Source organism: Balaenoptera borealis (genome assembly GCF_965194805.1).
Source record: "Balaenoptera borealis genome assembly, chromosome: 12".
Taxonomy (NCBI): Eukaryota; Metazoa; Chordata; class Mammalia; order Artiodactyla; family Balaenopteridae; genus Balaenoptera; species Balaenoptera borealis.
Genome location: NC_138869.1, coordinates 82271147 through 82296289, shown reverse-complemented (window position 1 = coordinate 82296289; position 25143 = coordinate 82271147). Strand labels below are relative to the sequence as shown.

The window sequence follows — 25143 nt, the reverse complement described above, 5'->3', positions numbered from 1 at the left end:
ATACCCTCACCAGGCTCTCCGATTTCCCAGCACCTCCATGTGTTCATCAACAGAAAAGCTCTCCAAACCCCATATTTACGGGGAGTTTTATGGAGGCTTCATTACATAAGCACGATAGATTACATAAGCACGATAGATTAAATCATTGGCCAGTGGCGATTGAACTCAATCTCTAACCCCTCTTCCCTCCCCAGAGTTCAGGGGGTGGGACTGAAAGCCTCAATCTTCTAATCACATGCTTGGCTCCACTGGCAACCAACCCCCATACTTAGGTAGGGTCCAAAGGTCACCTCGTTGACATAAAAAAAGACACCTTTATTGCTTTCATCGCCCAGGAAATTGCAAGGGTTTTAGGAGCTCTGCACCAGAAATGGGGAAAAGACTAAATATACATCTATTGTAAATCACAATATCATAAGAGTTTTGACCCAGTGGTGTTTTGTAGCATCAGGTGGAGTGTTACAGAGGATGTTAAAACAATTTAGCTTTATTTTTCAATGACACAATTGATAAATTGGTGGATGTACTCAAGGATAATTTTGATTATTCAATTTTCTTTTCCACTTTTCATTTTTCTCTTTCAAATGTTGAGAAGGAGAAATTTTCCTCTACCCTTCTAGGTTCTTCTGGTTGTTCTAAGAATTAAATTGGCATGAGACAGATTAACAGGAGGAAATCGAATAAAAGTTTAATAACATATAAATATAAATACAAACATAAATATAAATGTAAATGGGAGACACTCAGGAAAGTTGATTAACTTGCCAAAATGGCTGAAGCCCTCACCTTTAATGTCATCTTTAAGCTAAAGACAAAAGAAGGTGCTTAGGTCAGTGATTTGGGACTTCAAGAGGGAGGAAGACTTTCACATGGGGATGGAAAAGCAATGTTCAATAAATAAATGTTTGCTGGGCCAGGTAGAGACAATGGGAAACCGATTAGCAGACTTTGCTAGGTTCAACCCTATCTACACACCTAGTTCATACTGTAGTTATCTGTGGTGCTAGCTCCCTTCCTGGAACAAATTCTCTATCTACATTGTAGGCAGATAGCAGGAAGGTCAAAGTTTCTTCCTGAATCTTTTGGTCCTTGATTGTTTTCAGTTCGAATTACTCCACATACCAAAGAGCTATTTTGAGGTGGCAAATTTTGTCCCCTTATTTTGTTGTACAAAATAATTTTTGTGCCCTGTGATTGAAAATATCTGAGTCCACATCAAAATAGTGAGGTTGAAAGTGCTAGTTAAAATAGTTGGGCAATAAAAAAGATGTTAAGTACCATCTCCTTACCCTATAAAATAGGAATTGGTTTTTTTTAAAAAAAAGAAAAACTTGGATTTGGAGAGCTTTTAAGAGTGTGTGAAGGTTTGCGAAAGTAGAGAAATATATGGAAGGCCTAGGTTAAATGTAAAAGTATTTGATTCTATATGTAACTGAGGCAGTGAGACTGTAACTAGGGACTCTCAGCTCCTCAGCATTATTCCAACTCTATTTCTTAGTTATGATATGGCTGTGATGTTGTGCTTTCTATGCCTGACTTCTGCCCTAGTTCACCATTAAGTTAGCTTAGCTTGCTGCAGATGGAGAAAGCTGTTGATGCATATCAAGACTGAAGATTAGTTTTTCTATAGGCTTCACCCTTGATCCTTATTCTCCAGGAATAGCTAACCAGAGATTTATGGCTCATATAATGTTCCAACCACAAGCTAATGGCTACGTGGAACCACATTATGGTGACAGTCATCTCTGAAAATAGAAGATTACCCCCTCCTCAGCACGTAGCCTGTTCCTCTTTTCCCTATAAAATCTCTGAGCAAAACCTGGGGAGTTGAGAGTTGGCTCTTTGGGACATGAGTCCACCTTCACCCCAGGATTGCCAGCTTCCTCAATAATGCTATCTTTCCTTTTACCCAACACCTGTCTCTCAGTATTGGATTCTTGAGCGACAGGCAGCTGAACCTCAGTTCAGTAACTTATACATCAGGTACCAAGAGCATCCTATAATCATAATTCCAAGATAAATTCTAGAAATCATCTGGTCCAACTCTCTGACTTGAAGAATATTAAATATTAACAATTCAATAGTTAATGGGCACAGAGTCTATTTTTAAAAGTCTGTAAGAGAAGTTATTGAAAACTCTACCATGTTGTTTTTGTATGCACTTTATCCACAAGTTTTTACAGTTTACCTAAAATGTTCTGATGTTGTGTATGTCAAGGGTGGGAAAAAATGTGAACATGCACGCATCAATATTTATGTCTAGCTAGACAAATGTAACGTGGTGATCAGAGCAGCCATGTACTCAAGAGTGCAATTGTAGGTTTAGTCTTTGAAGGTCAATAATTTGTAAACAAAGCTGGGAAATAGACAACATTCATTCAAAATGCAGCTGCAGAGCAGACATAGCTGAGAACTAGAAAAGGTAACACTTCATCAGCCACCATCTTCTATATGTAGTTAAATTTTCTATGTTGTTGAATGTAGTCCTTCCTCTCATGGAGCTACTAGTGGCAGATAGAACTAGGCAGAGTAAATGTTGCATCTAACAGTCTATAAACACTGACTCACAATAAAAAGAGCAAGTACTTACTTTCGTAATTCAACATAAATACATTTCTGCTCTTCCATCCCTACTGTCCTCTATAGTAGAGAGTTGAGTTTCAAAGAAAAATGGCCCTGGAAAATCTAAGTAAATTCTGAATTAGGCATTTTATTTTTTATGTGTAGATATAGCTGTTATCTTGAGAATATGTTAATCTTGAAAAACAATAGGATGGATATACTTAGAATGCATCAGTGTGCTAAAAACAGATTTATCATACCCTCCTTTTACTTTTGATATTATTTTCTCCTCATTTCAAAGACTCTGTCTATGCAAATTTTCATAGAACACTATCTCTATATTACAAAACATCCATATTAGTAAGATTGAGAAATAATGCACTTTGCCTCATAGTCTTGCCACTTTTGGAGATTCAAAATGCATGTTAGCACATTACTATGCTAAGACACTCAACAATAAGAAAATAGGATAACTTTGTTTAATTTAGGGTTTTCTAAACTCATTGGACTACAGAATGACACACCCATTTCCTTCTCTTTCCAACACTATCATCATCATCACAACTAACATCAGTAAAATGATATCTCTAAGAATCCCTCTGGAAAATCTAGCATTAGCCTAGACTGTTGTGGGAGAAGAGCAGGGGTCAGCACTCTTTTTCTGTAAAGGGCCAAATAGTAAATATTTTTGGACTTGTAGCCCATAAATGGTCTGTGTTGCATATTCTTTATTTCTTTTACAATTCTTTGAACATGTAAAAAACGATTTTTTTAGCTTGAGGGTCATACGAAAAACAGAACGTAGGTTGAATTTGGCCTGTGAGCCATAGTTTATTGAGTTTTGAATTAGAGGATACAATTTAAGGGAAAAAAAAGATAACTAAGAAGAGAAAAGTAGATTAATTAGTAAAGAATAAAAGCACACGTGGGTGGGTGTGGAATTTTGGCCAAATGGTCATAAATATTGATACATGAAACAGTAGGCATAAGCAACAAATGTTTTTATTCTACAATTATGTAATTAGGGACTAGGTTTAGATATACACTGAACTAAAAATTATGAAAAGATATGTTGGTTAGAAATATCTGAATATCAAACATCAACTTTTAGGAAGAGTTTATTAGGGTGTCCTACGGTCCTTAGATTTTGTAGTATTTCCTTAACCTCTTTGAGTGAAGAAAAGGCTATTCACAAGTTCTTCCCACTATTAAGGTTCATCTACAAGAAAAATATGAGTTAGTGTACAATTTGGTATAAACTCCTTAAAGCAAATCTGGAACAAGGAAAAATTTTCTTTTTAAGTCGAAATTAAAAATTCCCAGTTGTTAGTCGAACATCACCTAAGAAAACAAATATTTTAACTATGTTTAAAGGGAAAATTGGCTCTGAGAAAAGAAATATGTAGTAAAGGACGCTCATTTTCATGTGTGAGGAGAGGATAATTTTCCTCTCCACTCCTCTTGAGTACTTGTTCCTGGATTTTTTTAAAAATTATTTATTTATTTATTTATTTTTGGCTGTGCTGGGTCTTCGTTGCTGCCCGCGGGCTTTCTCTAGTTGTGGCTAGCGGGGGCTACTCTTCGTTGTGGTGCACGGGCTTCTTATTGCAGTGGCTTCTCTTTTTGTGGAGCATGGGCTCTAGGTGCACGGGCTTCAGTAGTTGTGGCACGCGGGCTCAGTAGTCGTGGCTCACGGGCTCTAGAGCGCAGGCTCAGTAGTTGTGGTGCATGGGCTTAGTTGCTCCACAGCATGTGGGATCTTCCCGGACCAGAGCTCGAACCCGTGTCCTTTGCATTGGCAGGCAGATTCTTAACCACTGTGCCATCAGGGAAGTTCCAAAAAACAAATTTAATTCATGCGTGCAGAAGTCTCATAGGCATGGAACCTAAGAAGTGACCAAAGCAGGAAGCTTTTTTACTGGGTAGACAAGAAACAACAAATTTGTGAGGAATTGACAGAACAAAGAAATCTAGGTTTTGTATGCTTAGTTAGTGAAGAATCTAAATGGAGTTTGGACTTGAGGTAGTCAATTAAAGGAGTAACAAGTTTTGTTTCTACCGGCTTCTCATCCCCAAATTTTCTGTCTCTGGTAATAAGGGTGCCCTGCTACCTCCAGAAGCAAGGAGGGCAACGTTCACACGGGAGACTTATTTCCTACTTTCAGGGAGACAGAGCGGAGCATCAAAGTGTCTCCCTTGCATTGGCATTTTCTTAAGTAACTTTAATGCAAAATAATCAGTGTGCAATTGAGGTGTATTTTGGGGTGGCCCAACCCAGACACACGCATTCACTAGTTCAGAAAGTATTTATATCTACTATATTTAAGATCTCTTGCACATTTTTACAATAATAAAGTTTGGAGAAAAATCTAAACTTTCAATTATTGAGAATCTTTTGCCTTAAAATAAAGGTGTAAATTAATTTTTTTTACATGAAATATATTCACAATAAAAGGTAAGTGAGAAAAGAAAATTACAAAACAGAACATATACCCTGTGTTTGTAAATATATATGTTTATACATAGTGTATGTATGTATATATATATTTATGTATCTATATGTTGAAATATTCCTGTGTAAACGACATAAAATATTTGGAAGGAAATGCAAAGTGGTTAACTTTAGCTGGTGGTATCTTTGTTGTCTGTAAATTTTTTTATTATTTACATATTTTATACGATATATGTATTTATTCCTTTAACAAAAGCAATACCTGTTAGTGTTATTAGATTGTCTGCTTGTTTTTAGGATCTGTTTCCTGTCCTTAAAGAGGTGACTTTCATTGCTTTGCTTGCACCTAGAGAGTCCCAAAATAGACTGGATATAAAGTGGAAATTGCAATCCATTATTTGGAAAACGCATTGCAAAATATTCAGGCGAAAGTGAAGCATCTCTGGCAACACTGAACAGTAAGCTGCTGTTTCTTCAGATGATGGTGTGGTCCTATGCATTTCATACGTGCTGAGATCATGAAGTCAGCAGACTGAGGTGTTTCACGTGCCCTCATTTTATGACTACAGTAATTCACACCTCCCTGGGCTTGGCCAGATGGGGATGCCGCTATTAATTTAACCAAATCTCTCTATTACATTAACGTTTCCTCTTTCTGTGGCTCCACCAGATAGCTTCATTGAGCTGCCTGGATCCTCATCCTCCAGCACACTGAGAGATGTCAGCCAGTTAGGCGTGGATAAGCCTGTGGAAGATGCTCTGTCATTCCTTCTGATGTGCTTGCTTTAGGGCTGGCACTGCCTGCGCTACATCTCATCTGCCATCTGACTGCCTCAGTGCCTTCAGCTTCTCCATCCCAGGTACAGTTCACTTCCTTACGAAGGTGTGTCAGCATCACTGTTGAACAAAACCCAGTTTTGTTTTGTTTTTAAACACAGTTTATTTTTTCTTCTAAGGGTTTATAACCCCGCAATCCAGTAGAGCAGAATGTGGCCCTCTGTGGGTAGCCCGGGTCTTTGAGCCTGAAGGACTCCCCCATTGTACACCTGTCTTGACAGATTGGTGCCCTAGAACAATATCACTTAGTCACATACTAACCAGCAGGGGGAAAGTCTGTGCCTTTTATTAAAGCCTACCTACTGGCTTAGTGTTTGGAATTCAGTTCTACCTATAAATCAACATCAGAGCATACAACCCAGCGTGTTCAAGAGCTTTGTTTAAACATCAAAGGAAGAACACAGACAAGCACTATGATAGAAATATAACTAATCACTGGCAAATACATCTTTCCTGTCAGTAGGAGCTTAACCTTTCTGTTTAATGTGACTGGGAGAAAGTGCACTTATTTCCATCCTATCTGTTTTCTTTAAAGAGATATAGAATTTTGCTATGAAAAAGAGATAATATTTTTTCTTAATGTAGCACATAGTGTAAGCATTTCAGAAGTGTTTAGTTCAAGGAAGCCACAAGAAATTGAATTCTGTGGAAATCTAAAAGCTGTTTATCATATAATGAAGAATGAATTACCCCACGAATCTAAACTTACTAGAAAAAAAAACAACTTGTGATCAAGCAGCACTAGGAAAAAAAGTAAAACATAATGAAAGCAAGATTTATTTTAAAAATGGGAAGGAACAGATCTTTATTTGTTTGTTGACTGGCAGTGAATGCAATTTGATGCTTTGTGGTACATTGATTGGGATCAATTTAACTTCAACCTCGGCTCCGGGCTTTATGTGTTCATGAGGGGCCTAGGAAGGATTTATTTGAGGTACTCAGAAAAGCCTAGAATCTATAAACCATTCCTTTAATTTTAATGCTACAGATTATGGATGAGAGTTTGGTCACCTGCGTGGATGAGTAGGATTAGAGACATCAAAGCAAGTAAAAATAAGAAAGACAAGCAAAGAAACAACAAACAGAAAGAACTCCATCATTGAAACCAACCGTAGTGTCAAGGGGGTTGGAAGTTTCAGCTAGCAATATAGAATTCCAAAGTGGATGAGCTTTGCTACAGCTCTGCCAGGGTTTCTAAATCTGGGATAAACCACAGAGGTATGAAGCCTCAAAGTCAGCATCTCTGAAAAGGGCATCTTCTACTCCTTCTGACTTGATATATCTGTACAGTATTGGTAATCTTGATGTGTAAATGTTTTTGTGTAATAAAACGGTTTTTAGGTAGGTTGTAGCAGTGAGAGCTTTATATACTTTATTGTCATTTTTGTTTGTGAGGTTCTTATAGGTATGTATATACTTGTGGCTCTGTTCCTGTATATGAGAGACTGTCTATTCTAGTGATGTTAGGACTGGTGTTAATCTCAGAGGAAAGTGAAGGGAGCAGAAATGTTGAGTTTGACAAGCTAAGCAAGAATTTTGGACACACTGGTACACATTGTGAAATCCTGGGCAATATGAATACTCTAAACTGTAGAGCTGTTGTGAGAATTAAATGGACTCTCCTATAGAAGATGCCAAATGCATTTTTAACAGCCTTATAGGTCCTGACCATTATTAGTAGTACTAGCATTATTATCATTACCAAAAAACAACATGGGGTGGGCTTCCCTGGTGGCACAGTGGTTGAGAATCTGCCTGCTAATGCAGGGGACGCGGGTTCGAGCCCTGGTCTGGGAGGATCCCACGTGCCGCGGAGCAACTGGGCCCGTGAGCCACAACTACTGAGCCTGCGTATCTGGAGCCTGTGCTCTGCAACAAGAGAGGCCATGACAGTGAGAGGCCCGCACACAGCAATGAAGAGTGGCCCCCGCTCGCCGCAACTAGAGAAAGCCCTCGCACAGAAATGAAGACCCAACACCGCCAAAAATAAAAATTAATTAATTAATTAATTTTTTAAAAAAAGAACAGTTTAAAAACAAACAAACAAAAAAAAAAAAACATGGGGGTTAATGCTTTTATGCTATACATCTGGATGATTTTGTAAAAATACCAGATAGTAACTAAGTCTCAGTAAGTCGAAAATTAAAGAACCAGGAATATTTTCTTTTTTTCTGGTATTGAAAGACAGAGGTTTTAGAAGAGTTGTTGCTGATCAGACATGTTTGTTCTTTCACCTGTGCCTGGGGTCTGGACCCACCTCTCTACTCTCCTCTGCTTTCAAACATTCTGACTATGGTAAATAGAGCATGGTCTCTCCTCACTCCCTCCCTCCCTCCACCCCCTTGTTATACCTTAGAAAATGTACTCTGTGCAGAGACTTGGCCACCATATGTGGATGTATTCACATATATCAAGGTTAATAGCTACTCCCCACTGGCAAATGCTAATCCATATTGTCAGTGAGTCTTCATGAGAATAAATGTAGCTGTTGTGCCCGTTTAAATAAAACATTTCCAACAGCATCACAGAATTATTGCACTATTAAAATGCTAATGCACTGTGTTTTGAGAGAGACTGTAAGATCCTTGAGGGCAAGAATTTGTTCCATCCTTAGGTTATGTACTGCAAAGAGGAGAGTGGAACACTGAATGATTTTGTTCTTAACACAAAGCTAATTCTTTTTGTCCCAAGAAAAATTTAAGAGTTTAAATAACTTCCTGAGGCATCCTTCTCAGAAGGAGAAAATGGATTGGCAATTTTCAGAAATCATGTCTGCAGGATCTTAAGACCGTTACAGAGTTCTGTGACATTCAGTTTAGAGTTTCTCAAGACAACAGAAAATGGCCAACACTCAGAGAATTCTTTGTTGTACATGTGCTCTGGAGAGGAGGGGAGATAAGCCCCTTGCTAAGTACTCTGGTCCAGAGCAAACTTTCCTCTAGCTTCTGATTTCCAGAGAGCTTCCCTTCTCCTTCCGTATTGCCTTCCTTTAGGTAACGATCCACGACTTCAGTATCAGACTTGTACCATGCTTAGCTGTAGCACAGATAGATTAAAGGCACTACTCTGGATCTCACAAACTGGTCAGAAGAATAACAGTAGAGTGTTTGAAATGGGGAGTGGTGGGTATAATCAAATCTCTGTTGACAGCATCTATTCTACTCAAGTACTAAGTATTGGTGTCTTGCAGGTAAGGGCCAAAGTAGGGTGGGAGGTTGGAAGTTAGGAAGAAAGTTTGAGAAGAATGGGTGAGCATTATCAATGTCCTAAAAAGCAATAACTAAGGGTTCCTTTATCTCTACTCAACTTATAACAAGATGAGAGAAAGAAGATTCACTCTGACTCTAAGAAGAAAGCAAAACCAATTTCGTAATATTTATTATAGAAAAGTTAAATATTCATAAAAACTTCGTTAATATATTTTTAACATCTTTATTGGAGTATAATTGCTTTACATGGTGTGTTAGTTTCTGCTGTATAACAAAGTGAAACAGCTATATGTATACATATATCCTCATATCCCCTCCCTCTTGCGTCTCCCTCCCACCCTCCCTATCCCACCCCTCTAGGTGGTCACAAAGCACCAAGCTGATCTCCCTGTGCTATGCAGCTGCTTCCCCCCAGCTATCTATTTTACATTTGGTAGTGTATAAATGTCCATGCCACTCTCTCACTTCGTCCCAGCTTACCATTCCCCCTCCCCGTATCTTCAAGTCCATTCTCTACGTCTGCGACTTTATTCCTGTCCTGCCCCTAGGTTCTTCAGAACCGTTTTTTTTTTTTTAGATTCCATATATTTTCTTAGCATACGGTATTTGTTTTTTTTTCTGACTTCACTCTGTATGAAACTCTCTAGGTCCATCTACCTCACTACAAATAACTCAATTTTGTTTCTTTTATGGCTGAGTAATATTCCATTGTGTATATGTGCCACATCTTCTTTATCCATTTATCTATCGATGGGCACTTAGGTTGCTTCCATGTCCTGGCTGTTGTAAATAGTGCTGCAGTGAACATTGTGGTACGTGACTCTTTTTGAATTATGGTTTTCTCAGGGTATATGCCCAGTAGTAGAATTGTTGGGTCATATGGTAGTTCTATTTTTAGTTTTTTAAGGAACCTCCATACTGTTCTCCATAGTGGCTGTATCAATTTATATTCCCACCAACAGTGCAAGAGAGTTCCCTTTTCTTCACACCCTCTCCAGCATTTATTCTTTGTAGACTTTTTTTTTTAACATCTTTATTACAGTACAATTGCTTTACAATGGTGTGTCAGTTTCTGCTTTATAACAAAGTGAATCAGTTATACATATACATATGTTCCCATATCTCTTCCCTCTTGCGTCTCCCTCCCTCCTACCCTCTCTATCCCACCCTTCTAGGTGGTCACAAAGCACCGAGCTGATCTCCCTGTGCTATGCGGCTGCTTCTCACTAGCTATCTATTTTACATTTGGTAGTGTATATATGTCCATGACACTCTCTCACCCTGTCACATCTCACCCCTCCCCCTCCCCATATCCTCAAGTCCATTCTCTAGTAGGACTGTGTCTTTATTCCTGTCTTGCCACTAGGTTCTTCATGACCTTTTTTTTTCCTTAGATTCCATATATATGTGTTAGCATACTGTATTTGTTTTTCTCTTTCTGACTTACTTCACTCTGTATGACAGACTCTAACTCCATCCACCTCATTACAAATACCTCCATTTCATTTCTTTTTATGGCTGAGTAATATTCCATTGTATATATGTGCCACATCTTCTTTATCCATTCATCTGATGATGGACACTTAGGTTGCTTCCATGTCCTGGCTATTGTAAATAGAGCTGCGATGAACATTTTGGTACATGACTCTTTGAATTATGGTTTTCTCAGGGTATATGCCCAGTAGTGGGATTGCTGGGTCGTATGGTAGTTCTATTTTTAGTTTTTTAAGGAACCTCTGTACTGTTCTCCATAGTGGCTGTATCAATTTACATTCCCACCAACAGTGCAAGAGAGTTCCCTTTTCTCCACACCCCCTCCAGCATTTATTGTTTGTAGAGTTTTTGATGATGGCCATTCTGACCGGTGTGAGATGATATCTCATTGTAGTTTTGATTTGCATTTCTCTAATGATTAATGCTGTTGAGCACTCTTTCATGTGTTTGTTGGCAATGTGTATATCTTCTTTGGAGAAATGTCTATTTAGGTCTTCTGCCCATTTTTGGATTGGCTTGTTTGTTTTTTGGATGTTGAACTGCATGAGTTGCTTGCATGTTTTGGAGATTAATCCTTTGTCAGTTGCTTCATTTGCAAATATTTTCTCCCATTCTGAGGGTTGTCTTTTCGTCTTGTTTCTGGTTTTCTTTGCTGTGCAAAAGCTTTTAGGTTTCATTAGGTCCCATTTGTTTATTTTTGTTTTTGTTTCCATTTCTCTAGGAGGTGGGTCAAAAAGGATCTTGCTGTGATTGATGTCATAGAGTGTTCTGCCTATGTTTTCCTCTAAGAGTTTGATGGTGTCTGGCCTTACATTTAGGTCTTTAATCCATTTTGAGTTTATTTTTGTGTATGGTGTTAGGGAGTGTTCTAATTTCATTCTTTTCCATGTAGCTGTCCAGTTTTCCCAGCACCACTTATTGAAGAGGCTGTCTTTTCTCCACTGTATATTCTTTCCTCCTTTATCAAAGATAAGTTGACCATATGTGTGTGGGTTTATCTCTGGGCTTTCTATCCTGTTCCATTGATCTATATTTCTGTTTTTGTGCCAGTACCATACTGTCTTGATTACTGTAACCTTGTAGTATAGTCTGAAGTCAGGGAGACTGATTCCTCCAGCTCCATTTTTCTTTCTCAAGATTGCTTTGGCTATTCGGGGTCTTTTGTGTTTCCATACAAATTGTGAAATTTTTTGTTCTAGTTCTGTGAAAAATGCCAGTGGTAGTTTGATAGGGATTGCACTGAATCTGTAGATTGCTTTGGCTAGTAGAGTCATTTTCACAATGTTGATTCTTCCAATCCAAGAACATGGTATATCTCTCCAATTGTTTGTATCGTCTTTAATTTCTTTCATCAGTGTCTTATAATTTTCTGCATACAGGTCTTTTATCTCCGTAGGTAGGCTTATTCCTAGTTATTTTATTCTTTTTGTTGCAGTGATAAATGGGAGTGTTTTCTTAATTTCACTTTCAGATTTTTCATCATTAGTGTACAGGAATGCAAGAGATTTCTGTGCATTAATTTTGTATCCTGCTACTTTACCAAATTCATTGATTAGCTCTAGTAGTATTCTCGTAGCATCTTTAGGATTCTCTATGTATAGTATCATGCCATCTGCAAACAGTGACAGCTTTACTTCTTCTTTTCCGATTTGGATTCCTTTTATTTCTTTTTCTTCTCTGATTACTGTGGCTAAAACTTCCAAAACTATGTTGAATAATAGTGGTGAGAGTGGGCAACCTTGTCTTGTTCCTAATCTTAGTGGAAATGGTTTCAGTTTTTCACCATTGAGGATGATGTTGGATGTGGGTTTGTCATATATGGCCTTTATTATGTTGAGGGATTCCCTCTATGCCTACTTTCTGCAGGGCTTTTATCATAAATGGGTGTTGAATTTTGTCAAAAGCTTTCTCTGCATCTATTGAGATGATCATATGGTTTTTCTCCAATTTGTTAATATGGTGTATCACGTTGATTGATTTACGTATATTGAAGAATCCTTGCATTCCTTGGATAAACCTCACTTGGTCATGGTGTATCATACTTTTAATGTGCCATTGGATTCTGTTTGCTAGTATTTTGTTGAGGATTTTTGCATGTATGTTCATCAGTGATACTGGCCTGTAGTTTTCTTTTTTTGTGACATCTTTGTCTGGTTTTGGTATCAGGGTGATGGTGGCCTCGTAGAATGAGTTTGAGAGTGTTCCCCCCTCTGCTATATTTTGGAAGAGTTTGAGAAGGATAGGTGTTAGCTCTTCCCTAAATGTTTGTTAGAATTCGTTTATGAAGCCATCTGGTCCTGGGCTTTTGTTTTTCGGAAGATTTTTAATCACAGTTTCAATATTAGTGCTTGTGATTGGTTTGTTTATATTTTCTATTTCTTCCTGGTTCAGTATCAGAAGGTTGGGTTTTTCTAAGAATTTGTCCATTTCTTCCAGGTTGTCCATTTTATTGGCATATAGTTGCTTGTAGTAATCTCTCATGATCCTTTGTATTTCTTCATTGTCAGTTGTTACTTCTCTTTTTTCATTTCTAAATCTGTTGATTTGAGTCTTCTCCCTTTTTCTCTTGATCAGTCTGCCTAATCGTTTATCAGTTTTGTTTATCTTCTCAAAGAATCAGCTTTTAGTTTTGTTGATCTTTGCTATTGTTTCCTTCATTTCTTTTCCATTTATTTCTGATCTGACATTTATGATTTCTTTCTTTTGCTAACTTTGGGTTCTTTTGTTCTTCTTTATCTAATTGCTTTAGGTGTAAGGTTTGTTTATTTGAGATGTTTCTTGTTTCTTGAGGTAGGATTGTGTTGCTATAAACTTCCCTCTTAGAACTGCTTTTGCTGCATCCCATAGGTTTTGGGTCATCATGTTTTCATTGTCATTTGTTTCTAGGTATTTTTTGTTTTCCTCTTTGATTTCTTCAATGATCTCTTGGTTACTTAGTAGTGTATTGTTTAGCCTCCATGTGTTTGTATTTTTTACAGATTTTTTTCCTGTAATTGATATCCAGTCTCATAGCGTTGTGGTCAGAAAAGTTACTTAATATGATTTCAATTTTCTTAAATTTACCAAGGCTTGATTTGTGGCCCATGATATATTCTATCCTGGAGAATGCTCCATGAGCACCTGAGAAGAAAATGTATTCTGTTGTTTTTGGATGGAATGTCCCATAACTATCAATTAAGTCCATCTTGTTTAATGTGTCATTTAAAGCTTGTGTTTCCTTATTTATTTTCATTTTGGATGATCTGTCCATTGGTGAAAGTGGGGTGTTAAAGTCCCCTACTATGATTGTGTTACTGTTGATTTCCCCTTTTATGGCTGTTAGTATTTGCCTTATATATTCAGGTGGTCCTATGTTGGATGCATAAATATTTACAATTGTTATATCTTCTTCTTGGGTTGATCCTTTGATCATTATGTAGTGTCCTTCTTTGTCTCTTGTAATAGTCTTTATTTTAAAATCTATTTTGTCTGATATGAGCATTGCTACTCCAGCTTTCTTTTGATTTCTATTTACATGGAATATCTTTTGCCATCCCCTCACTTTCAGTCTGTATGTGTCCCTAGGTCTGAAGTGGGTCTCTTGTAGACAGCATATGTATGGGTCTTGTTTTTGTTTCCATTCTGCCAGTCTATGTCTTTTGGTTGGAGCATTTAATTCATTTACATTTAAGGTAGTTTTCGATGTGTATGTTCCTATTACCATTTTCTTATTGTTTTGGGTTTGTTTTTGTAGGTCTTTTTCTTCCCTTGTGTTTCCTGCCTAGAGAAGTTGCTTTAGCATTTGTTGTAAAGCTGGTTTGGTGGTGCTGAATTCTCTTAGCTTTTGCTTGTCTGTAAAGGTTTTAATTTCTCCATTGAATCTGAATGAGATACTTGCTGGGAAGAGTAATCTTGGTCGTAGGTTTTTCCGTTTCATCACTTTAAATATGTCCTGCCACACCCTTCTGGCTTGCAGAGTTTCTGCTGAAGGATCAGCTGTTAACCTTATGGGGATTCCCTTGTATGTTATTTGTTGCTTTCCCATTGCTGCTTTTAATATTTTTTCTTTGTATTTAATATTTGATAGTTTGATTAATGTGTGTCTTGGCAAGTCTCTCCTTGGATTTATCGTGTATGGGACTCTCTGTTCTTCCTGGACTTGATTGACTATTTCCTTTCCCATATAAGGGAAGTTTTCAACTATAATCTCTTCAAATATTTTCTCAGTCCCTTTTTTTTTTTTCTCTTCTTCTTCTGGGACCCCTATAATTCAAATGTTGGTGAGTTTAATATTGTCCCAGAGGTCTCTGAGACTGTCCTCCATTCTTTTCATTCTTTTGTCTTTATTCTGCTCTGCAGTAGTTATTTCCACTATTTTATCTTCCAGATCACTTATCCGTTCTTCTGCCTCAGTTATTCTGCTGTTGATTCCTTCTGGAGAATTTTTAATTTCATTTATTGTGTTGTTCATCATTGTTTGTTTGCTCATTAGTTCTTCTAGGTCCTTGTTAAATGTTTCTTGTATTTTCTTCATTCTATTTCCAAGATTTTGGATCATCGTTACTATCATTACTCTGAATTCTTTTTCAGGTAGACTGCCTATTTTCTCTTCATTTGTTTGGTCTGGTGGGTTTTTACCTTGCTCCTTCATCTGCTGCATATTTCGCTGTCTTCTCATTTTTCTTAACTTACTGTGTTTGGGGTCTCCTTCTCACAGGCTGCAGGTTCGTGGTTCCCGTTGTTTTTGGTGTCTTCCCCCGGTGGGTAAGGTTGGTTCAGTGGGTTGTGTAGGCTTCCTTGTGGAAGGGACTGGTGCCTGTGTTCTGGTGGATGAGGCTGGATCTTGTCTTTCTGGTGGGTAGGACAGTGTCTGATGGTGTGTTTTGGGGTGTCTGTGAACTTATTATGATTTTAGGTAGCCTCTCTGCTAATGGGTGGTGTTGTGTTCATGTCTTCCTAGTTGTTTGGCATGGGGTGTCCCACACTTTAGCTTGCTGGTCTTTGAGTGGAGGTGGGTATAGTGTTGAGTTGGAGATCTCTGGAAGAGCTCTCGCCTATTGATATTTTAGGGGGCCGGGAGGTCTCTGGTGGACCAATGTCCTGAACTCAGCTCTCCCACCTCAGAGGCTCAGGCCTGACACCTAGCTGGAGCACAAAGATCCTGTCAGCCACATGACTCAGAAGAAAAGGGAGAAAAGAAAAAAAAAGTTATTAAATAAAAAATTTTAAAAATATTATTAAAATAAAATCAAAAAGTAATTTTAAAAAAAGGAAGAAGAGAGCAGCCAAACCAATAAACAAATCCACCAATGATAGCAAGCGCTAAAACCTATACTAAAAAAAACCAGACAGACAGAATCCTAGGACAAATGGTAAAAGCAAACCTATACAGACAATATCACACAAAGAAGCATACACGTACACAGTCACAAAAAGAGAAAAAGGAAAAATATATATATATTTATATATATATATATATATATAAAGGAAGAGAGCAACCAAATCAATAAACAAATCTACCAATGATAATAAGCTCTAAATACTAAACTAAGATAAACATGAAAGTAGAAACAAATTAGATGCAGAAAGCAAACGCCAAGTCTACAGTTGCTCCCAAAGGCCACTGCCTCAGTTTTGGGTTGATTTGTTGTCTATTCAGGTATTCCACAGATGCAGGGTACATCAGGTTGAATGTGGAGATTTAATGCTCTGCTCCTGAGTCTGCACAGAGAGATTTCCCTTTCTCTTCTTTGTTTGCACAGCTCCTGGGGTTCAGCTTTGGATTTGGCCCCGCCTCTTCATGTAGGTCACCCTCTGGCATCTGTTCTTCACCCAGACAGACAGGAGGGGGTTAAAGGAGCAGCTGATTCAGGGGCTCTGGCTCACTCAGGCCTGGAGGAGGGAGGGGTACGGTAATTATAATGGAATGCGGGACAAGCCTGCGGCAGCAGAGGCCAGCATGATGTTGCAACAGCCTGAGGCACGCCATGTGTTCTCCCGGGGAAGTTGTCCCTGGATCACGGGATCCTGGCAGTGGTGTGCTGCACAGGCTCTCGGGAGGGGAGGTGTGGATAGTGACCTGTGCTTGCACACAGGATTCTTGGTCGCTGCAGCAGCAGTGTTAGAGTTTCATGCCCATCTCTGGTGTCCGCGCTGATAGCCGTGGCTTGCACCCATCTCTGGAGCTTGTTTAAGCAGTTCATTAATATTTTTATAACATCCTCCTATGCATTTCCCTAGGTATTCTTCTTCTGCTCAGGGTCTATGTTTTAGTTAAATGTTTGTATATTTTTAAGTATATATTAAAATATTTTGTTAAAAAATGTCCTAGTAGATCTTTTAATGGTATTTGATAGGCACAAAACACCATTTTTTGTTGTTATTGTTCAAACATCAGTTTCCCAAGTTGGTATTTATTTCACCCTTGGTTGTAATTGCAATGATCATTATTAAATCACTTTATATAAAATAGAGACCATGTGTTAACTACTAGAGCAGCAGCTCTTCCTGAGCATTACTGTGTCACAGGAATAAGTTGAAGCAAAGCAGTAGTGAACCAAAATGCTCCAATCACACTTGCATGTCGAATCTAATCTTCCTCTTGAAAAGGTTGTTTCACTTGAGTAATAGATGTTTGGAAACCATGTTCTGCCTCTTCGTTTATCAGCTCCACACATGTGTTCATCCAGACATGGGTCAAGTTACTATTTCAGGTCCACATTACTTTGGCAAAAGCTAAATTACTTGCGAGAGACAGGGAAAAAGACTGCCCTGATGTCTGCTTTGCCCAGGCAGAAGAATGTACAAATAAATACACTCAGGTATAGTAAAGGACCCTATATATTGTTCTCAAGCTGGTGTCCATCACTGTCCTGAGAGGGAGAAAACTTATGGAAAACTGTCTTTAAGAACCTTGTGCTTGAGGGGTTGTCTGTTTATGTTCCTCTTAACTGAGTGGTTCACAGTGGGATTGTCAATATCTCCTCAGCCTGGTAATCAGGTGTGGGGACTCTCTGAGGTATTTCCCAACCTCTCAATAATGCACAGGGAACTCTGTTGGAGGTTGTAGCAGTTCTCATATAAGTGGATACTCCTTCACTTCCATTTTTCTCTTTGTTCAGTTCCCACATTCTATTTCCTTTAGCCTATCTTAAAGTTACCAATATCTGGGTTCCGTGGTGGCGCAGTGGTTGAGAATCTGCCTGCCAATGCAGGGGACACGGGTTTGAGCCCTGGTCTGGGAAGATCCCACATGCCACAGAGCAGCTAGGCCCGTGAGCCACAATTACTGAGCCTGTGCGCCTGGAGCCTGTGCTCCACAACAAAAGAGGCCGCTACAGTGAGAGGCCCGCGCACCGTGATGAAGAGTGGCCCCCACTTGCCACAACTAGAGAAAGCCCTCACACAGAAACGAAGACCCAACACAGCCATAAATTAATTAATTAATTAATTTTTTAAAAAAGTTACCAATATCTGATATCTCCAGTCCTCTCCCTAATGGAACTCCAGACATCCCAATATGAGGAAGTGGTCCTAGCCCTTGGCCCATCTTCTGGTGGTGTAAAACTTGATGCCTTGGAAAGCTTTTCTGCCTTCCAATGCTGTTTGATAAAGAACTATTTTCTTTAGGTTTTTTAAGTCTTCTTTATTAATTCTACTTAACCTTTTCATCACCAGAAAAAGCCCAGCCCCCCTCCCATTAGCATTAGGTGCTGCTTATACCTCGTTACACTAAGGATGTTCAAGTTTGCAGACCGTCACATTTTTAAACATATTCTTTTCTTCTTCTTCCTCTTCTTTTCAAAAAAAAGTATTAAACAAAATTCATCTCCTCCTAGTGGTAGCACAAGGGAAATCACAAGCCCACTGTATTATACCACTGTGACAGAATGTCATTTCAATTGCCTTATTAACCATATGAAAAAATATATCACAACAGTGAGAAAACTTCTCAGTTATCTATATCTTCCCCCTTAGGCTATTGTCATGAGCCACTGGCATACTAAGGAGAGTGTACTAATTCAGTTGTCAGCTGCCTCACCTATTAAAAAGGGGGAAAAATACCAGCAACAAAATTGAAACCCATAATAAGGGTGGTGAAGAGGTCTGAATAGCTCTGTCCACTTGTAGTCCTGAATTAAACACTCTCTCAGAAATGTGCCATTTGAACTGTCAGAGAGAATGCTGCTGTCACCCACATCTCGTTTGGTAATGAGGCATTAACAGTGTTGTGAGAGCAGCTTTCCCCGGCTGCATTTGGGGAACATGAGACTGGACGCTCATGCTTGAAGTTTTCAAGTGGAGTGTAAGTATCATTTACCTCATGTTCTTTTTATAAGAAGGAGGAAGTCATGATAAAGCTATGAAAGTATACAGATCTGGAAGTCAGATCAGGGGTTTTGGGGAAGCCAGAAAACAGCAGATTTTATGAGACCTGAACCAGCGTGCCAAGTGGACAATTTAAATTTGCTAGTTTTTGGCCAGATTTTGGAGATATACTGAATTTATAAACCTGATTTCTGAAAGCCCTTGCTGTGTCTCCCTAGGAAAATACTAAGAGTTTATTAAATGATGTCCACTCTAAGTATGCATTGGATTTATAGATCACTGAATATGGGAGGAAGAGGTATAACTGATGACCTAAGTGTATATCGGACCTACTTTTCCATAAACTATTAAAGACACACTCTGTACAGTAAAATTGACTTTTAAGCTTTAGGTGATGTATATTGGAGCAATATTTTATATGATAAAACATGAGCCTACTGAAAGAAGAACACTATACTAGTCATAGTACTCCTTTAACTCACACAAGGATAATGAGGTTGAGTATGAATTAATATAGCTTATCTTTTACAGAGAAGCAAAATATTACCCAGAGTAAATGTTTCTCATCCGCAGTCATATACCTAATGAGTATCAACAGATGATTTGAACCCAGGACTGACTCCAGAATCCTTGGGTTTTCCTCTGTACCACATTGGAGAGGAAATCAGTATAATGGGTTTTGCCCTTGAATCCTTTTTCTTTTTCTTACTTTTCTTACTTTTAGGAATTTTCCATCACTTAAGTGTAAATATTATTAACTCTTTGTATTTGTTACCATTAAATTTTTAAAAATTTAATACAGATTCCATTTAAAGGATTCTGGCTGAGAAAACATGCCAAAGCTGTTTAACAGCTCTGATATGGTCTTTAAAACTCATTTTAAAAATAAATCTGGGGAGAATATCATTGAGTGGAAGAATGCAGTGAAGAACATAAAATATGCAATGTTTCATACCTCCAGTTTTTATGTCTTTCCTGTCAAGGGTTTTACCCTAGAATTTGTCTCTAAGGTGCTGCCCTTGCCACCACTTCATAAGTTATTCTGTCTCTGTCCCATTGCTATTTTGCAACTTCCCTCTGTCCCTCAGTTTAAATTAAAAAAAAAAAAAAAGAATGTGATTGGCCCAGCATGTCTAGGAGACCCTAGAAAGCCTATGGATTGGTTGCCGTTGGGTCAGATAAACACCCTTAATTCAATTGGCTTAGCAAGGGGTGAGGCCTGTGGGTGGGCAGATTCAGAATGGGGCCTGGGCTGACCGGCATGTGAAAAACTATGAAGGGCCTTATAAGCTATGAAAAGTATCTTCATTTTAATTCCTTGGTAGAAAAAAGACATTGAACCCTTTAGTATGTCAACATATCACAATTATGTTTTGGGAATACTCACTACAGTGAGTAAGTCTTGGCATAAAATACATTCCTTGGTCCTCATAGAGTAAGTTATTTTTGCTGGATCCTGACCTCTAGGGATATCAATAGATAAAAATCCTATATGAGAAGTTGAAGAGTGCAGTGGAGAAAATCTTTGAAGTCATGATATAGATCTGGATTTGAATACTTTACCTACTACTTAGATGGATGTCTTTCCTAAGTGCTTGATGCCTGTTTCCTCATTCTTAAAATCATAAAACACAGCCTTTCATAAGATTTTTGTGAGGGCATGTAAAAATATTTAAAGTAATGCTTGTGAAGAACCTAATACTATCGAGAAAGGTAAGAGAAGATAAGGTTTCTGGGGCATTCTGATTCTTCTACCTTGGAAAAATGTGAACAATAATAATAATTATACATTTCAATTACATTCTTGATTTCAATTTTAAATATTCATAATAATTCTCTAAGGAAACCAGATTTCATATGGTTTAATTCCAGCTTTGCCATTACTTGCTGACCAAGAGCAAGTCCCCTCTGATTCTTAGTTTCTTCATCTGTAAAATGGTGATAAAAGAAATGACCTTTAAAGAATACCGTGAAAGTAAAGATAGAAAACATCTAATATTCTAATAAGCTCAGAGCACTTATCATGTCCCTCACAGAACATAGGCTAGCTAGTCTTGGGTATCTCTGGAATTTTCTTAATTCCATCTCCCAAATCCATTACCAACACTTTATTTTGCATTCTTTTTTTGCTTTCCCAACAGGTTCATAATGGCTCTCTCTAGAGCCCTGGATATAGAGAGAAGGGGTGTGTGTGTGTATGTGTGTGTGTGTAGGAGATGGTCAGTCCTCACATATAATTCAGTCTCCTGAGTGAGTATCCTCAATATCACTCCCTGCTTGCAACCTTGGAGGTTGTGACAAGAATCACTGTTTAGCTTCCCTTTCAAGCAGAGAGCAGGGGACATGGCCTAGTCAAGAATGTGCACTCCCTTGGGCGCCTGATTTAGAGTTTAATGTGGTGAGGTTTGAAAGGGTTAATAATCAAGGGATTGGGGTGATGATAAGATAAAGTAGTAGAGTTCTGGGAAGTGCAAACTTGGAGCCTGATACTAAGGTGGAGGTCAAAAAAAAAACAAGAAAGGAGATAGCAACTCCAGATATGGGGCTGTAGAGTAAGGTTGCTTCTCTTGTACTTACTCTGTGGTACTGGGGTGTAGGCATGTTGCCTCTTCATGTTCTGTTCTTTAATAGCTCAGGTCATAGCATCGTGTACCGTTTGTATTTCTGTTTACTCAATTTTTTTTGCTTTACCCAGTGTTGGAACAACTGTTCTATTTTCCACGCCTTAGGTACATCTTTACTTCTGATCCCTGTTGTTCTCTGACTTGATGCTTTGCTCCTACAATCCATTTGAATTGGGAAATTTTATAGGTACCACGCCCACCAGCCACCTTCCCACTATTGTAGTCTTAAAGGTCTAATCTCAAAAAGGTCATACTTTCTTATATTTTATCGGTGGTGCACAGTTGCCCAAGAAAGTAATGCTAATATCATCTAAACGGTCATATAATCATTTGAATAGTGGCCAGTCTAAGCCCGAGTTTCTCCGTGTGACCCACTGACTGACCAGCAGCTTTAGCATCACATGAGAATGTTGAGTATGAAACCTGGAGTGGGACATAGCCATCTGTATTTTAATAAGCCCTCCAGGTGATTCTTGATACCCACTAACGTTGGAGAACTGTTGGTTTGGATTATGGATTGAGGAGGCCCATAGCATGGGTTGAAAGATTTATCTGTTGGCCTTGATTACCTTCCTTTCTAGAACTCAATCATTATAGTTCTCTTCTGTTTGTTAAAGGCTTGCTTTTGCCTAGTAAAATTTAGCTATCTTTGGAAAGGATAATAGATTAAGCTGACAGTAATTTATAATTTTATATGAATTTGTTTATATTATCTTTTCCTCATAACAGCTTTGGTAGTAGCTAATTTGAAAAACATCATTTAAAAGAGTGGATAGCTGTACAGCAGAAATTAACACAACATTGTAAATCAACTATACTTCAATGAAAAAGAAAATAAGAGTAGATAATCCAAAACAGCCACATGTCTTTTATTTCAATGAAATTTATCCTATCTTTGACAAAAGCCCAATATCTTAAAAATTAGAAACATAACTCATGGAATATTATAATAACTTTAAATTTATTTGTATTTATATAAATTTTTGTGTGAAGACACTATGTAATTTTACTTAACTAAAATCTCCAGTTCAGAGAAGTACTAGTTATAGTTTAGGAAAACTGAAACCACTGGTATTATTTCTGAGAGATTTTTTTCAGATAGAAATAATCAAGGGGTACAACTAAGTTTAGCTAAAGTCTTACTGATATTTGAGGTCCTCAGTTTAGGATGACTAACAGCCCACGTTGTGGAAATGTTTTGGAGGAAAACATATAGAAAAATTAAGTATCGGGTGGGTTTTAACATAAATGTTTCAGAAATTGTACTGAGAGTTCTAATTGCTAAATTATTAGAAGGCAGAATGCTGGAGTAGAAAGCAGGATGTATGGTGACTAGGGAAAGAGAGGCTGTACCACCAGCTCTGCTGATAATGCTATGTTTGACCTTGGTAAAATCAGTTAAATCTCTGGACCTTACACCTATCACGTGTAAAAGGAAGAGTTGGACTAGGAAGAGTTGGACTAGATGATCTCAAAATGTTTTTCTAGGTCAATAATTCTGTTAATAACTACCATTTAATCTTTAGAAGAAGTTGAAAACAGCTTATATAGAGAAAAGCTAAGGCTCCAAGAAGGTATAAAGCTTTTCCAAGGTTATGCCATTAGAAAGTAGCAGAACTGGGATTCAAGCCAGGTGTTTGATAACATTGGCAGCCTATTTAACCCATTTGTGACCTAGACTTGTGTTTTTCCTCTTACCTTTGAAAGAAAGCGTCATTGACTATACAAAAATCATATAATACTTATACCTCACAAGACAGTCATACATTGTGGACCTGACTTGAGAATATGAGAGAATTCCACATTCTATCAATTTATTTTAATATTTGTTTATTGAGAATACTTAAATAAGTATACATGATTCATTTCAATTTCACAGAAACTATTTTGAGTTATTATTGTTTATATTTTATATTGCCTTTGCATTGATGTATAATCAAGAATTGATTGTTTCACTGTCCTATAATTAAATATTTCTATTGCTATATTTTAAAATGGCTTGTTGGGTAACTCTTTAGATAACTTATTACGGCAAGAACTTACTAATGTTGGAGAATGATTCATTTAGCCAACCCTCTGCAAAGCCCAACTGGGTTTTCTCTCCAAGATTTAATAATATTATACATTGGCCACTGAATTTTGTGTCAGAAATCTGGACCTTAAATAAAAGAATCAGCCCTTTAAACTAGGTCTATCTACAGGTAGCTGTTTGGGAGACAAAAAGAGTATTAGAAGATGATTTTTCCTTATCTAATCATCTTCGGTACTTTTATTTCCTCATTTTTCTGTATAACTTTCTCACATGGGTTGTTTGAAAATGACATCCCTTTTTTAGACTGTGAACTGGCCTCATCAAACTCAACGGTTTTGCATGATTGGGAAATTTTTGCATAAGCAGCCTGTATCAACTCCTTCGTTCCTGCTGATGATCTGGAAGCAGAAGGAAGCTGCTTTGGGACACACCCACATTAGTTCACACACACACACACACACACACACACACACACGCACACGCACACGCACACACACACACACACACGCACTGTCTCCCTTTGCTCCCTTTCATCTAGTGAAGTACATTATGGCCTCTTAAAGAGCATTATAAAGCACTAAAACTTAAAGGCAACATTTCCTTTTGACTGGATGACTGCTCTAAGCTGGGTCTGCATGTAATCCAAGAAGACCTTATTTTTCTGATAGATACAAACAAGGCTAAGACTTCCTGTCACATTAATGAAAGTGGAGAGAACTCAGGAAATGCATGCTACCCTCTTAATTGGAAAACTTGGGCCTAAGAATAAAAGTCATTTATATTTTCTTTCTTCTAATGTCCCTGTTGTGTAACTCCATTTTGGGGAGGTAAGAACTTTCAAACTTTTTCTTTTCTCTCGACACACAACTTAAAATAATGAGGTGATTCCATCAAAAACAAAAAAGTCACTATTGCTCTTTAGAAATGAGAGGAATCTTAAGACAAGGTGATAGAAGGAAATTTTCCTAGTTTTGAAAACTATGTGAAGTTTTACAAATTTATAAATATTATATTCTTATCATTATATTAAAAGTGAATTATATTAACATGTCTTTGTGTTGCATGTGCATATCCTAGTTGGTTTTCTCTTGGAGCTGGGTGAAGTTAGGATGGAGCTGACACAGGTGGGAGAGTAGGTAGAATGTTGAGGAGAATAGCATGCAATTCACCAGTTCATCAATATCATTAGCCCTTTTTTAATTTCAAATTTTGTAAATTTTTAAATTTTATTATTTTTTTTAATTTCAATTTTAGGAGAAGAAGTAGTGGTCTATTGTCTCCTGGAATATAAGTCCAGGGACATTTTCCATAACTCTATTCAGTGTGTGATGGTGGTGAGTCCCAGGAACAATGACTGTTCCTTATTAGTACCAGATCCCTTTGCTCTAGTCTGTTGCTGACTGTGTACCTGACTCTACCTGGGGCCTTTTGTCTTATAGCTCATAAGGGGCACAGCCAAGACTTCAGTCCAGCATGAGAGCTCACATTCTTCCTCACTGATTAACTCCCATCAAGGTTAAGTACTCCACCCAGGTTATACAGCCAAGTGCAGGGAAAAATAAAGACTATCAATAGGGTGACCATATCATCCGGTTTGGGGAAAAAAAAATCTCAATTTAAGTTATT

General features: G+C 37.9%; 1 long non-coding RNA gene across 2 annotated transcripts in view; it reads left to right on the top strand.

Annotated features, from left to right (window-relative positions):
- LOC309608187 overlaps positions 1–25143 on the top strand; it is a 163488-nt gene that overhangs the window by 114376 nt on the left and 23969 nt on the right. The window contains exon 2 of one of the 2 annotated variants that reach the window (XR_014232710.1): positions 5312–5874. This is a non-coding gene — a long non-coding RNA (uncharacterized lncRNA). Of the gene's footprint in view, positions 1–5311 lie in introns of both variants that reach the window. The other variant, XR_014232711.1, reaches the window with a different exon arrangement.